Source organism: Idiotropiscis lumnitzeri, chromosome 16, assembly GCF_059441095.1.
Source record: "Idiotropiscis lumnitzeri isolate Australia: NSW breed Sydney's pygmy pipehorse chromosome 16, RoL_Ilum_1.0, whole genome shotgun sequence".
Lineage (NCBI taxonomy): Eukaryota > Metazoa > Chordata > Actinopteri > Syngnathiformes > Syngnathidae > Idiotropiscis > Idiotropiscis lumnitzeri.
In genome coordinates, this window is record NC_142406.1 from 2,624,673 (window position 1) to 2,639,666 (window position 14,994).

Consider the following 14,994-nt stretch of genomic DNA (forward strand, 5'->3'; position numbering starts at 1 on the left):
TCACAGCCTATCAGAGCAACAAGCAGTGTTGACCTGAAATGCTCCCACTTCGACTATTCCAATGGCTAGATTTCCACATCAGACAGAAAGTAGAGAACAACAGGGACATGTGCTTGATGGCCTTTGCCACGCAATCTCACAGCAAGCCAGTGTCGCAGAATACTTAGCAAAGAGTCAAAAAGCATCGCTTCTTCCCGAACTTTCCATTCCTACGTTTTACAGGCGACCCTCTGCATTATAAAACCTGTATAGGTGCCATTGAACATGGGATTGAAGGCCGTACAAGTGATAACCGTGATCATCTTCAATTTTAGCTGCAGTATACTAGTGAACAACCACATGAGTTGGTGAAGAGCTGCATCCATATGGAACCTCTGACAGGATATACCAAAGCAAAACAAATCTTGAAGGAGTTTTATGGTGATGACTTCATGATAGCAGAAGCATATTTAAAGGAAGCCATGGATTGGCCAACAATCAAGTCTGAAGATGGTGTTGCACTTCAGTCTTTCACATTATTCCTTATGGGCTGTTCGAACATAATGGCAGATGTTAATTACATGGAGGACTTGGACAACATGGCTAATATAAAGGCATTGGCAAACAAACTTCCATACAGACTTATAGAATCTTGGAGAAAATTTGCCTGCAATCTCCAAGAAAGAACAAATAGAAGAGTGAAGTTTAAGGATTTTGTTGACAAGCACGAAAGATTTCTATAAAACAGAAAACAAAATCACAACACACAGAAACAACAAAATCAAAGAAAGTCTTCACAACAGTCATTGTGCCCGCCAAGATGGAAAACAACAAAACCACCACGCCAAAGGCAGAACCTGTTTCAGTGGATGCTATTGCCAAACCATGTGCTAATTGTAATGGAGAGCAACACAGTCTCACAATTGGTAAGGAATTTAGGAGAAAGCATCACAAGGATAAGATTGACTTCTTGAGGAGCAAGGGTCTGTGTTTTGCATGTTTGATGCACGGTCGCATTAGCAGTTGCTGGAAACAAAAGCTTCAATGTCAAGAATGCTCTAGACTGCATCCTACAGCACTACACATTGTCCATAAACTTCTGCAAAGAAACAGCCTAAGACGATTGTGAATAGCAGTACCTATTAAGCGCCCTCGTACAAACAACAGAAACCTGGGGTGTCACTGGGGCCTGTAAATAGGACTGCATCCTTTCAATAATTCCGGTATGGGTCAAGGCACAAAAAGGAACCAAGACAGTGGCGACTTACTGTCCGGTTTAAAAATGCCCTGACGCCTTTTTTAGACTGAAATAACTTACTAAAGTTTTCGTTTTGTGCCATTCAGAATGGGAGAGGGAGCCAGGAGGTGAAACAGCCGTCTTGCCAGTTCAATCCCGCACACCCTCTGACTCTCACCCTCCGTTCTGCCTTTTTATTGAAACTAACTCATCAATAACTAATCACCAGAAGACAGAAAAGCATCAACAACTAATCACCAAGAGACAGAAAACATCAATAACTCACGGTATAAAGGTCAGTTTAACTAAAGCATCAATAACTAATCACCAGGGACTCCAGCAGGCAGAAAATCATAACCCAAGGTCAGTTTAACTAAACACATCTTCAGGATACGGTGTCTGTGTGTGTGTGTGTTAAAATAACAAGTAAGTGTCTCTGTGTGTGTTCAACATTAATGAGTGTATAAAAACATGATTATGAATACACAAACTGATTACCTATCCTCAGCCCATCTTACATTTCCCCCCTGTTGTGGATTTAAAAATCATGTCCTTACGGCTTTAAGACAGATCATCATAATGAAATCATACAACAGTGTGATCATCAGTGGAGGAGCGAAAACCTCACATTAGGGAAAAATTCCCCTCCTCCCTTCCGGCGTAGAATGAGATCCTCATAATTTGATGACCATCAGGGAATAAAACTTGTCCCTGGGGTGACTTGGTGGAGGCCCTTGCCTCGTTGTAGGAGAGATAAGATAAGATAAGATAAGATAAGATGTCCTTTATTAGTCCCACAATGGGGAAATTTGAGGTGTTACAGCAGCAAAGATATAGATCACACAGAGTCGGCGGCGTAATGTAGCCGTTAATGTATAACATTAGCAGCAGACATTCAGAAAAAGCATGCAAATATACACAGTATAAACGTATCTAAGTGTAAGGAAACACTCCTAATGTTTGTCCATTATACGGAGGGGGAAACGCTGTAATGATAAAAACTACTGAATGATTGAAAATACTGCAATCATAAAAATATTCCAATGATAAAAGTACTGTAATGGTAAGAGTACTGAAATGATAGAAAAGTACTGCATGATAGAAAATACTGCAATGGTAAAAGTACTGTAATAGTAAAAGTACTGCAACGATAGAAAAATACTGCAATGATGAAAGTACTGCAATGGTAAAAGTACTGCAATGGTAAAAGTACTGTAATAGTAAAAGTACCGCAATGATAGAAAAATACTGCAATGATAAAAGTACTGCAATGATAAAAGTACTGTAATAGTGAACATCCTGCAGTGGTAGAAATACTACAGTGATAGAAGTATTGTAATAAGAATACTGTAATGGTAAACAAAATACATCATTGGTCAATATTTAAGTACACCCTTGGCTGAAAGTACAGTAGTAGTTAATATTGCATCCTAGGACTGCACAATTGCACTAATGCCCTCCCGTTTGTAGGCCTGACCCAATGTTCTTGTTAAAAAGTCTGACAGCAGTTGGCAGGAAGGAGCGGCGAAATCTCTCTTTGGTACAGCGAGGGTGTAAAAGTCTGTCACTGAAGGAGCTGTAAAGTGTTCTCAGAGTGTCATTGAATGGGTGGGCTGGTTTGTCCAGCATTGATGACAGTTTTGCCGTCATCCTTCTGCCCCCCACTGAGTCCACAGAGTCCAGGGAGCAGCCCAGGACAGAGCTGGCCCTCCTCACCAGTTTGTCCAGTCTCTTTTTGTCTCGGCCCGAGATGCCTCCTGCCCAGGAGACCACTCCATAGAAGATGACTGATGAAACCACCGAGTCATAGAAGTTCCTGAGGAGTGTTCCCCGAACGCCAAAGGACCTCAGCCGCCTGAGTAGGAAGAGTCTGCTCTGACCCTTCCTATAGAGAGCGTCTGTGTTGTCGCTCCAGTCCAGTTTATTGTTCAGATGAACACCCAGGTACTTGTAAGTTGAGACCCTCTCAACGTCTGTTCCCTGGATATTCACTGGTGCAGGTGGAGAGTGCCGACGCTTGCGGAAATCCACCACCAGCTCTTTGGATTTCCCAGCGTTGATTTGGAGGCGGTTCTGCTGACACCAGTCCACGAACCCCTGCGTAACCCCTCTGTACTCCCGATCGTCATCGTCAGTGATGAGGCCGACAATCGCAGAGTCATCAGAGAACTTCTGCAGGTGACAGGTTGTGGAATTGTATTTGTAGTCCGAGGTGTAGAGGGTGAACAGGAAGGGAGCCAGCACAGTTCCCTGCGGCGCTCCCGTGCTGCAGAGGAGCACGTCAGACACACAGTCCTGTGTTCTCACGTACTGTGGCCGGTTTGTGAGGTAGTTGTGAATCCATGTGATGAGGTGGTGGGCCACTCCCGCCTGCTCCAGCTTGTCTCCCAATAAGGCGGGCTGGATGGTGTTGAAAGCACTTGAGAAATCAAAGAACATGATCCTCACCGTGCCCCCCGCCTTCTCCAGGTGGAAGAGTGAAGTGTGGAGCAGGTAGATGATGGCATCATCCACATTGATGCCAGGCTGGTATGCAAATTGGAGTGGGTCCATTGAGGAGCTGACCAGGGGGCGCAGATGGACGAGGACCAGTCTCTCCAGGGTCTTCATCAGATGAGACGTCAGCGCCACTGGTCTGAAGTTGTTGAGCTCCTTCGGATGGGGTGTCTTTGGAACCGGAACCAGGCAGGATGTTTTCCACAGCTGGGGGACTCTGCCCAGCTTCAAGCTCAGGTTGAACATGTGCTGGACGATTCCACACAGCTGGTCTGCGCAGGATTTGAGGAGCTGGGAGCTGGTCCCATCTGGGCCTGCCGCCTTCCTCGCCTTCATCTTCCTCAGCTGGTTCTTCACCTGAGATGTTGTGAGGAACAAGGCTGAGCAGGAGGAAGTGGTGGTTGTCTGATGAGGCTGGGAACTGGAGCCTGTGGAGAGAGAGAGGGGCGAGAGAGGGGGAGAGAGGGTCTTGTTCGCAGTGGCAGGAGGGGTGGGTGGGGGCTGCATCAGGGAAGCCTGAGCGGGGTCAGACATTTGATCAAACCTATTGAAAAATAGGTTCAACTCATTTGCCCACTGAAGCCCCCCCCCCCTTCTGGGTCTTACCTGCTTGTCCGTGGCCTGAGATGGTCTTCAGGCCCCTCCAGACATCCCTGGCATTGTTCCGCTGCAGTTGTTCTTCCATCCGCATCCTGTAGGACAGCCGTCCTTACCTCCCGGATCTTCGTGTATGGTGTGTGTGTGTGTGCACGTGTGAGGACAGGGGCAAGAAGTCCATGTGTTTTTACGTTTCAGTGTCCAGTTTGAGTTCGTCATTCTCAACATTAATCAGGTTGTAATGGTACATTTGGGCAACAAACCTACGATTAACCATCGTCTTTGTCATAAAAATAATGCAACATGAACAGACTACACATAACAAAATGAAAACTATAATTATCCCTATATATTGTTTTTTAAATTCTTCATAGTGGTCATAACATCAATAATTGTTTCATTTTTATTAAAAATTTAAATGCAGTAATGTACTCCAATCAAGGCTGATATTCCTTTATGTACGTCATTAATTTCCAAACAATATCTAATCTTTTCGTTCTGTGGCTTCAACATATTTATCATCTCATCAATATTAGCACCACAGAGTACTGAGTTTCGAGATCCTCACAATAGTCGTTCTCAAAATGATATTTTATTTTTATCAATTTAGCTTTGTTAAGGTAAGATATTTTATTGACAATCTAACATTAATATGCAAAGAACATGTACATTAGTACGAAATGTAAAAGAAAATTGTGGTGGGGGGGTGCGAATTGTTTTCTTCTTGGTAGGGGGGGCATGACAGGAAATAATTGAGAACCACTGGTCTAGTCACACACCAGCTCGGGTTCATTCCCTACCAGAGAAATGACATTCCATGTCCCCAGAGCTAGGCGCTTTATGTTGCCGGGGATTGGACTGCCTTTGACTGCCTCCTAGCTCAAAGGAAACCCAAATTCTTTGGTCCCGCCCACTGGTAGTGAGCCGAAGCCCTTGTATTAAATAATAAATAAATACATAAAATAAAAAAATTAATAAATTTAAAAAACGGACCGATCCACTGCTTGGGTTAGTTTGACCCACCTTGAGATCCGTTCCCACTCAGTGACAGTGTCTACAAGCCACTGCCACCAGGCCAGTGAACCCAACGTCCAGGCAGTGACAAAAAACGTGATCAAATTACATTGCTCATCATAAGGTGTTTGTGAGACGCTCTTTGTATGTTTCCTCAATTAAGACCTGTTTTCCATTGGTGTATTTGAAAAAAGTGGTGAACCTGTTAAATTCACTACAAAACGTTAAGAAGATGAAAGTAATGTTTGAAGGAATATTATTTTTCTATCGACGTGCCGGCGGGCGGGCACAGATAGAGAGTGATAAAGCAGCACCACCCGCGCGGGGCGTGCTGACGAAAAGGCAAGCGCTCCTCCTCTCATCGCGTCCTTATTAAGACAGAAAAAAGACGCTGTTGAATTTGACCTATTCGCAGTTCGAGCAGGTGCTTAACGCTGGAGAATATCACCACTTCGAAGTTCGAACTGCTGTTGAAACGGAGAGGTAAGTGTTTTTCGTTGGGTTTTTTTCAAAACATGCGTCGAGTGCATTTGTTCATAGTTAGAGATAGTTGTGTGGAAAACACTATACAAAGTAGCACCATGGATGTGGGCCTACAACACTGGCCTAGCAAACATGTGCTCCTACATCGACATAATTGACGAGCTCCAGTTAAGCATTGAATAATTATAAAACGTCATGGTGCTTTTACTCATTTAAAGAACTAAACCGACGCGTATTGTCATCCGGTGGTCAGGTTTGCATTGAATGTGAGCACGAGGGACGCTAGCTTGTTGCATTAGCTTTGCGGAGCTAACAGCTTGCACTTTTGTTATAGAACCACAGAATGCAAGTACCATGATAATTTCTGTCATTAATTTTTGTGTAAGACACGATGTTCACTGGTTAATTACATGATTCTTAAAGCAAAGGTTACTGTGAATGCAATTTTGGTAAGATTTTTGTAGTCACACTGCATAAATCTGTCTGTGTCTGTTGTTTAAACTTCAATATAAACTATTATGGTTGAAATCGTTAATTGGGATGGAGGAATTGATATTTTTTTAATTTATAATTTATTTTTCTTACACTGATATTGTTAAAACTCCATTTAGCCCATAGTATTAATAATTCTCAACACAATACTGTCTTTTTTCTTTATAGAATAAACAATGCCTTCCCTGAGATGCAGGAAGTCCCCAAAGCAGGATACTATTGAACATGCAGTCAAGGGTCTGGACAAGACTGCAGAGTTAGAAGCGAAGTATATAAACTAATTTAAAGGTATGATGTTAACGCTTTTGCTAAGATATATTATTGTTTTCTGATAACCAAGCTGACATCGTTTTTTAAGTGGTTATTTTACATTAAGAGTGTCTTGACCTTTTCTTTTGCCACTTTTGTCAGTTTCAAGTTATTTCAGTGAGTGTGAAACCTGATGGTAGGAGTTCTATCTAAATTAAGGCTGTACTTGATGACGCCCTCCGGCATTTTTATACCACAATAGACCGGTGAACAAGTCCGATATTGATAGTCTAGTGTAAAGCACGTAATACGTCACAGAGATCACGTGACGCGATCCAATATGACTGTGTACAGTGTATGTCATTGTTTTGAAACTAAATAATCTTAAAGTTTTTTTTTTTACGTAACCAGGTGCAATTGACATTTGTACTTTCAGTCCTAATACATACTGGCTAATGCAATGCTGGAAAATGAATTTTGGCTGGTCTGTTCCTTTAAAATCATAAAGAAGGGCTCTGCTCTATCCCTCACAAGAAGCAATGTTTCAAACCACCCTACATTAGTATAGTGGCCCAAATGAATATGATGACTCCTTATTTGTGTGCTTAAAAATATGACGAAGCTAACTTGATTTCCCTGTTAACTAGGTCGAGGAGTATTTACCAAGGCCCCTTTCAGGAAAGACGACTTTATTCTTTATTATGGAGTACAGAGGAAAATTGATAGATTCTGATGAATCTCAACGCAGGAAGATGGATGGAAGAGGCACTGTCTTTTTGTTTGACTTCCGCCGGCAAGAAAAAACTTGGAGGTGAGGCAAAGATTGAGATGTTATCTTATTTTTGTTTTTATTTAAAAAAATAAACACATACTCATCCCATAAGTGTTAGGGGAAAAATCATTCTCTAAGCAAAAATGTATAATTACTTTTATTCATGCGTTGAATCTGTACAAATGAAAATATAGATCATGAAGTCTCAAAGACAAGCTGTTAATAGGGTCTGATTCCAATAGAAATTTCTTGTATGATTTGATTTAGATTTAAAAATTGTGGATTTCCTATTTTTATGTTTTGTGTACACAAGATTGTCTCAAAGATTAATTTCTGACATTGATTGAATAATTGTTTTTTTTTTTTTTAATCTATTTTAAGTGTTGATGCAGCTCAAGAAGATGGCAGTCTGGGAAGACTGGTTAATGATGACCACATGCACCCCAACTGTAAAATGAAGAAGATGACAACAGAGGACAGACCACACCTCTGTCTGTTTGCGCTCCGAGACATTGATGTTGGCGAAGAAATAACTTAAGACTATGGACCAGCTGGCCTTGGAGAACACAGGTTTGTAAGATGCATCTTTAAGTACAATAACAGAGCCCACTTGTGGTGTTCTGGTGATGTAGTTTCCAATTAGTTTGGCAATCTAATAAATGTATGTGAAGTTTCTATGGAAGTTGAACATGATGACTGACTGGGGGAGTTCTCCATTGTCCACTATCTGTAATTCAAATTTGTGGGTCTGAGTCAAAGTTTGGCTCTGCAGGAACAACGAACTGGTCAGGGAGTGACAGTATTACAAAGTTCTGCGTTACTCCTTTCTGGGCGGTGGCCCTGTTAGGCCATCATATGCCATATTGCAAATATCCCCATTGTGGGACTAATTAAGGACATCTTTATGTTGTGGTTTCCCTACCAGAACCAGCACCAACCCTGTATATTCATGATATAAAACACTGTTTCAATTTGATATTTAGCCTTTCTATACTGTAAAAATAGAAGACCCCAGGCTTTCCTGCGCGCCCTTGCCCAATTGGTGGTGTTCAGGAGACAACCTGGGACTGAAATATCAGTCACAACCAGTGTTGTTTTCGTCACTGATGACTATGACGAAAATACTTCGTTAACGCCCCTTTTTTAATGACGATGACAAGCTATACGAGGTTCTTTTATGACGAAAACATGACGTGATGTACATGAATTTTTTTCGTTGACTAGACAAAATTGTTAGCATGTGGTTCATAAATTATTTTATGTTGCTTTTAGTGAAATAAAGCCACAACAGTTGCCCAACAAAATGTTTTGCTTCTCTGCTTATTTTGGAGCAGTGAGTATTGATTCCACTGTTGCCCCTTTTTTCTGTTTGTAATGAAGAATCCTTAGTAGTCCATCCAAAAGTCTTTGTTATTGGGTGGAAACCTTGAATGCCTTGTTTTAACTCAAATGGACTTAAACCCATCCATCCATCCATCCATCCGTTATCTGTACCGCTTCTCCTCACTAGGGTCGCGGGGGGTGTTGGAGCCTATCCCAGCTGTCTTCGGCAGTAGGCGAGGTACACCCTGAATTGGTGTCCAGCCAATCGCAGGACATGCATAGACGAACAACCATCCACGCTCACACTCATGCCTCGGGGCAATTAGAGTGTCCAAGCAACTTGCCATGCATGTTTTAAGAATATGGGAGGAAACCGGATTACCCAGAGGAAACCCACGCAGGAAGGCCGGAGCCAGAATCGTACCTACGACCTCAATATTGTGAGGCCATCATGCTAACCAGTTGGGCCACCGTGCCGCTTGGACTAAAACCTTTGTGAATAAATTGACGAAAACTAGGGTAAAACTTTTTTTGCGTTTCCGTCGATTAAAACTGGACTAAAACCCTTTTTTTAGTTTTCGTTGACTAAAACTGGACTAAAACTATAACGAATTGGGATGACTAAATGTGATGTAAACAAATCAGCACTTTGTCCAAATGACTTGGACAAAATCTAAAATGCCTGCCAAAAACAACACTGGTCACAACACGTGTCTACAGAAGATTAATTGGCATGGGCGAAATTAATTAGTTTTATTTCATTCATGAGCTTATGTTTTGTTTTGGGTGGCTAAGGCTTAAAATGTGTAAAAATCTAATCCAACCTCAAATATAATTAATTCAATAAATTTATGATGCTACTAAAACATCGAAGCAGCCTCCTCCAGGCTTTACAGACTCAGAAATGGAGGTATGCGTATCGTGTGCTCATCCTGTCGTGTCTCGAGATGTTAAAATTGCAGTTAGATAGACGTGTGCTGATTAGACAAGACTTCTAATATATCTGGTGTCACAGGATATTTGTCAGTGAATGTGTATGTCTGGTTTGAGGCTCACTCAGCTTTTTCTTGTGTTGTGGGGTCCAGTTGAGTTGAATTGCGAGTCAGGTATGTTGGCCATCTGACACCCAACTGTCAGGTTTGCGTTCGTGGGGACCCCGTAGAGCCATTTTTATTGTTGACATAAATCATAGCTAATCATCTTTTCCTTCATTATCATATGAAATACAGTTAGGAGTTGTATGTGCCTTTACTATGTTATAATCTTAGAACCTACCAGCCACTACAGCTGTCCGACAAGAAGACTTTTGGCTGTCCTGTGCTCCATTGCGGCCCTGGTGGCGTTCAAAAGACAACCTGTGACTGAAATATCAGTCACAACATATCTCTACTGAAGATTAATTGTCATGCGCTAAAGTAATTGGTTTTGTTTCATTCGTGAACTTGTTCGTTAAAATGTGTAAAATTCTGATCCATTTTCTTTTTTTTAATTCATTAAATTAATATTCAACTTGTTCATTAGGATGGAGGACAACCGACAATGACTGAATCGGCTGAGGTTGATGCCACCAGAACATCGAAGCAGCCTTCTCAAGGTTTGACAGACTCTGAAAAGGAGGTATGCGTATCATGTGGTCATCCTGTCGTGTCTTGAGATGTTAAAATTACAGTTAGATAGACCTGTGCTGGTTGGACAAGTTTTCTAATATATCTGGACATAAATCGTAGCTAATAATATTTTCCCTCATCATCATATGATATACAGTTATGCGTAGTGTATGTCTTTACTATGTTACAATCTAAGAACCTACCAGCCACTACAGTTCTCTCATTGGGAGACTTAAGCTTTCGTCAGGCTGTCGACTGCTGCATTGCCCTCTTATTGGCTTTAAGTACACAACCTGTAACTGAATTATCTGTCAGAACAGAACCTATGTGTCCACAGCAGGTGATTTGGCATGTGGATTCTTCAGATTTTTAGAAAATAGGTAAAATTGTGATCAAAAGTTTAAAATGTATAAAATTCTGGTATAGTTTGCAATAGTATATCTATTAAATCATTTCAAAACTTCTTAACAAGGATGGAGAACATTGGCTGTGACCGAATTGGTTGAGGTTTACATTACCAGGACCATTGAGCAGCCTCCTCGGGATCTACAAATTTAGGAATGAAGATATGCATCCCATGTTACAATCCTGTTATGGCCCGAGGTTTTGAAGTTGCAGTTACATATTGGGCTGGGCGATATGGCTGATAAGTACATAGCGATATAAGTATTTCATATGGGTCCATCGATACACATTGAATTCTTTTTTCGTATTATTTTATTCATTATTTTTTTTATTTTCCAATATTTTCACTGCCCTGTTAAAAAAACATTTAATGTAGTTTTCCTCCCGGGAGCTTTTTGTTACGGTCAATTAAGTGTTTTTGTTAAATATAGCTGCGTAGAATAATTATATGCATTATTATCGTACCACAATGTTTTGGTTTTGCAAATAATTTCCTAAAATCATTCTAATTTTATGACATTATTTTGTCATAATATCATTCATCAATATTTTAGGTTTTTTTTTTTTTCAAATAGAATTAAGACCTTTTTCTGTGCAGATTCCTCTGGGGATTAAGTATTTAATGGGTTCTCAATTTTCTCTTGGACTCTGATGCAACCCAGTCTCCTCCCTTGGACAAAAAATATGGGCTGAATCTTCCTTGGAATAATGACACAGATTCTGACGAATCATTGTCAAATCCTGCCCCTGAACTTTGTGCCTCAGACCCAGACCATATTACTATCCCAAGGCTCAGGAGGACCAAAAGTATACAGGTAAACAACCCATATAGATTTCAGGGAATCTTACAAGCAAATTGCATATATTTTATTGGTCTCCTGCCTTCTATCCTTTATATTTCGTTGTTGTTGTTGTTTTTTAGATTAAAAAAACAGGCTGACTTTGGAATGGAGAAGCATTATTACTCCAACTCAGATGACGGTGGAGATGAATATATTCCGGATACAAGTGAGGCCTCTGATTCAGACGGAAGTGAATCTTTGAAAATTGTGGACCCTCTCTTGAAGTCTAAGAATGCCTTCAGAGATTTTTCTCCCACACCACGAATCTCAAAAGCCACCTCAACGCAGGTTGTTAATCAAGGGCGTTCACCCGTTCGGAGGAGTAGCAGCACTGGTGTGATTCTTGAATTCTATGGCTCTTCAAATATTTGTGCAGTTTAACACAAATCATCCAAAATAGAATTCAAGCACATCTGTGACAGAAATTCAAATTCAGAAGTCAAAGAGAGAGAACAAAAAAAAAATCTAATGCTGCGCTTCTTCCGAAGACATATACTGTAAACAGTAAATGTATGTTAGGACAATCTTGAAAAAAGTATTAGAACACCCTTTACTTTTATTTCTTGTTAATTTTATTAACCAAAATATGTCCATTTTTATTACAGATTAATGAATACAAAATTAAAACTCTAATCAGCTACTTTTTAATCGTTATATTTGTATAAACAAATGTTATACATCTGTGTGTTAACTTATACAAGAAATGACGGAAAAGCAAGGGTGGTTTAGTATTTTTTTATCGTATATAGTCTGTATAATATCTTTAACCTATGCTGATGCTGTTTAATACTGATTTAAATAATAATAATAATGTCATAATCTGTTGGTTTTACATGAACAAAACCTTTCAAGCACTTTTTAAAATTCTAAATACTACCTCTTGTCAGTAAGTTGGTTCACAGCACTGCCTTGGAGTGAAAGTGTGTAGTGCTGAGACAGTCGGTATGTGCTGAGTCGTCTGACGTTTGTGTGACTGGTACCCAGGAAGGTAGCAAAACCAGGCAGTGTGTATGTCGTACCCAGGAAGGCAGAGAAACCAAGCAATATGTATGTGGTACCCACGAAGGCAGAGAAACTAAGCAGTGTGTATGTGGTACCCGGGAAGGTAGCAAAACCAGGGAGTGTGCATAGATACAGACCCCAAAAGTGATTAAAACCAAATAAAGTCCCCAGAAGATCATCTGTAGTCAGGTGAAGGACCCTGTACTTTGTTCAACTCATTTACTCCCTTAGACGTACAAAGACGTCTTTTAATGCAATGGCGCCCTCTACCAAAGACGTATAAGTACGTTTCCTGTCTTTTTTACGTCATAGTGTACATAAGGGTCTGATGCAACCTCTGACTGAGAATCAGCCTTGTCCGCATTGTGAATCATGTAAAAATCACCCAGCAGGGGGCAGAGGTGCAAAAGATCCGCCTTGAATCTGCGCCAGAGGTACAAATGGGGGGGCGGGATCCTGGGGTAGACTTATAAGTGTGGAGAGCAGCGTGGGTAGCAGCAGCATCGGCAGCACTAGCAGCAGTCGCATTAGTAGCGTTAGCAATGAAATCCTCCAAGCAAATGACGATCGAGGAATGCTTTTTTGTAAAAAAAAAGCTTCCTAAAAGCATCAAGGCGATGGAGACGCTTTGGTTGAGAGGATGACGCTTCGTCGTCGTCACAACAAAACGGCGTCTAAAGAGGGTGCGCGTGCCTTGCGGCCTGCATCGCCTGCCTTCGGACAATAGCCAAAGCAGCTGAGAGTCCTCACCAGATCCCCCCCGAACGAGGAGGTAAGCGCTCGCAAGTTACCATTGAACATGTGGTTTTACCCCTCATGCTTTTATTGTACATATCATGCATCTTGCGGGCAGAAAATGTCGCGTAAATGTGCAGTTAGACGCGAGCTTGCTCGCTGACTTCCTCATCCGGCCGCCTCTATTGCACAATTACACGCGAGCGTAAGTCCTCGCCGACGAGGAAGTAAACGCTCGCAAGTTACCATTAAACATGTGGTTTTAGCCCTCATGCTTTTATTGTACATATCATGCATCTTGCGGGCAGAAAATGTCGCGTAAATGTGCAGTTAGACGCAAGCTTGCTCGCTGACTTTCTCGTCCGGGCGCCTATTGCACAATTACACGCGAGCGTAAGTCCTCGCCGACGAGGAAGTAAACGCTCGCAAGTTACCTTTGAACATGTGGTTTTAGCCCTCATGCTTTTATTGTACATATCATGCATCTTGCGGGCAGAAAATGTCGCGTAAATGTGCAGTTACGCGTGAGCGCATCTCCTCCCCGACGAGGAAACAACAATACTGAATGGTGTGGTAATCATGCATACTTTCTAAAATTCACAGATTGTGCATCCCGCGGCAAGAAAGTTCCTCCTCGTCTTGTTGGTGTAAAGAAAGGTAAATTATAATATGAAACTTCACACGCCAGCAATAAAATGCAGCAATAAATATATATTTCCAATTGTTTGTATTTCTGTAATTTACAGGTTGTGCATCAGGAAGCAGTGGTTCCGGATGGCGTCACACTGGATGGCAACCGAGGAAAATCGACTTTACAGCAACCCCTGGACCACTGAATGCCGCTGCCCATTTGGAGTCTGAGGAGCCAGCTGATTTCCTGCAGCTGTTTCTCACGGATGAGCTTCTGCAGCACATCGCGGATGCCAGCAATCACTTCCCAGACAATTATTTTCACACAAACCCCAGTGGACAAACACAAGCTCGCCTATTTTCCACGGACCAGCAAAGCCAGACCACAACGAAAGTGTCGGGTCTGTTTGTGCAAAGGCAAACGGAGTGAAACAAGAATGTGGTGTGAACTATGTTGTGTGCCCTTGCATCAAGGCAACTGTTTTATTTTATATCACACAAAAAAAAAGTATGTATGACACTGATGTATTTCATTTTTGTACATAGTTCAACAGTTCAGTCGTTTAGTGTTATGTGCAAATAAATTTATTTTATCAAAAACATTTTTTGTGCTTTTTTTTGTTATTTTATAGAAGGCATGCATTATTTAGATGTTAGAGGTGTCATAAAAGCCATAAATAATAGTGTCAAAATTCAAATTATGGTCAAAATGCATCAGTTTACAAAAAGCTCATTTTCTCAGTTTTTTCCCCAGGGATTGGAGTTTTCATGAAATTTAGCTATTTTCAAATGCCGATTGCTCAAGAATGGAAAAAGATAGGAACAAACATTTTTTTCTGTTGAAAGAAGAGAGTCTCATCTTTCTTCGGGTGTGCTCCATGTCTATATAGCATTAGAATACTATATTCTGTGGGCCTTGCAATATTAGTCAAAACCCAGGAAAACGCTGGGATTGAGCGGGTTGCTCCAGTGAAAATGGCTGGTATTTAATGAGTTAAGACTGGTTAGGACATCCGGCTCGCAGTCCCAAGGTGCAGGGTTCGATCCCGGGACCCAGCTTTCCTGTGTGGAGGTTGCATTTGTGAGTGAGTTTGAGCGCAGATGGTTGTTCGTCTTTGCGTGCCCTGCGAT

General features: G+C 41.3%; 2 long non-coding RNA genes across 2 annotated transcripts; both read left to right on the forward strand.

Moving 5' to 3' along the window:
* Nucleotides 1-5,595: 5,595 nt before the first annotated feature.
* LOC148320839 (uncharacterized) lies at nucleotides 5,596-12,315 on the forward strand. Its single transcript, XR_015847036.1, has 7 exons — nucleotides 5,596-5,806; nucleotides 6,467-6,586; nucleotides 7,195-7,358; nucleotides 7,701-7,889; nucleotides 10,164-10,259; nucleotides 11,317-11,469; nucleotides 11,577-12,315. It is a non-coding gene; the product is annotated as an uncharacterized LOC148320839 (long non-coding RNA).
* Nucleotides 12,316-12,738: 423 nt separating this feature from the next.
* Nucleotides 12,739-14,284, forward strand: LOC148320840 (uncharacterized). Its single transcript, XR_015839397.1, has 3 exons — nucleotides 12,739-13,270; nucleotides 13,837-13,890; nucleotides 13,980-14,284. It is a non-coding gene; the product is annotated as an uncharacterized LOC148320840 (long non-coding RNA).
* Nucleotides 14,285-14,994: the final 710 nt, after the last annotated feature.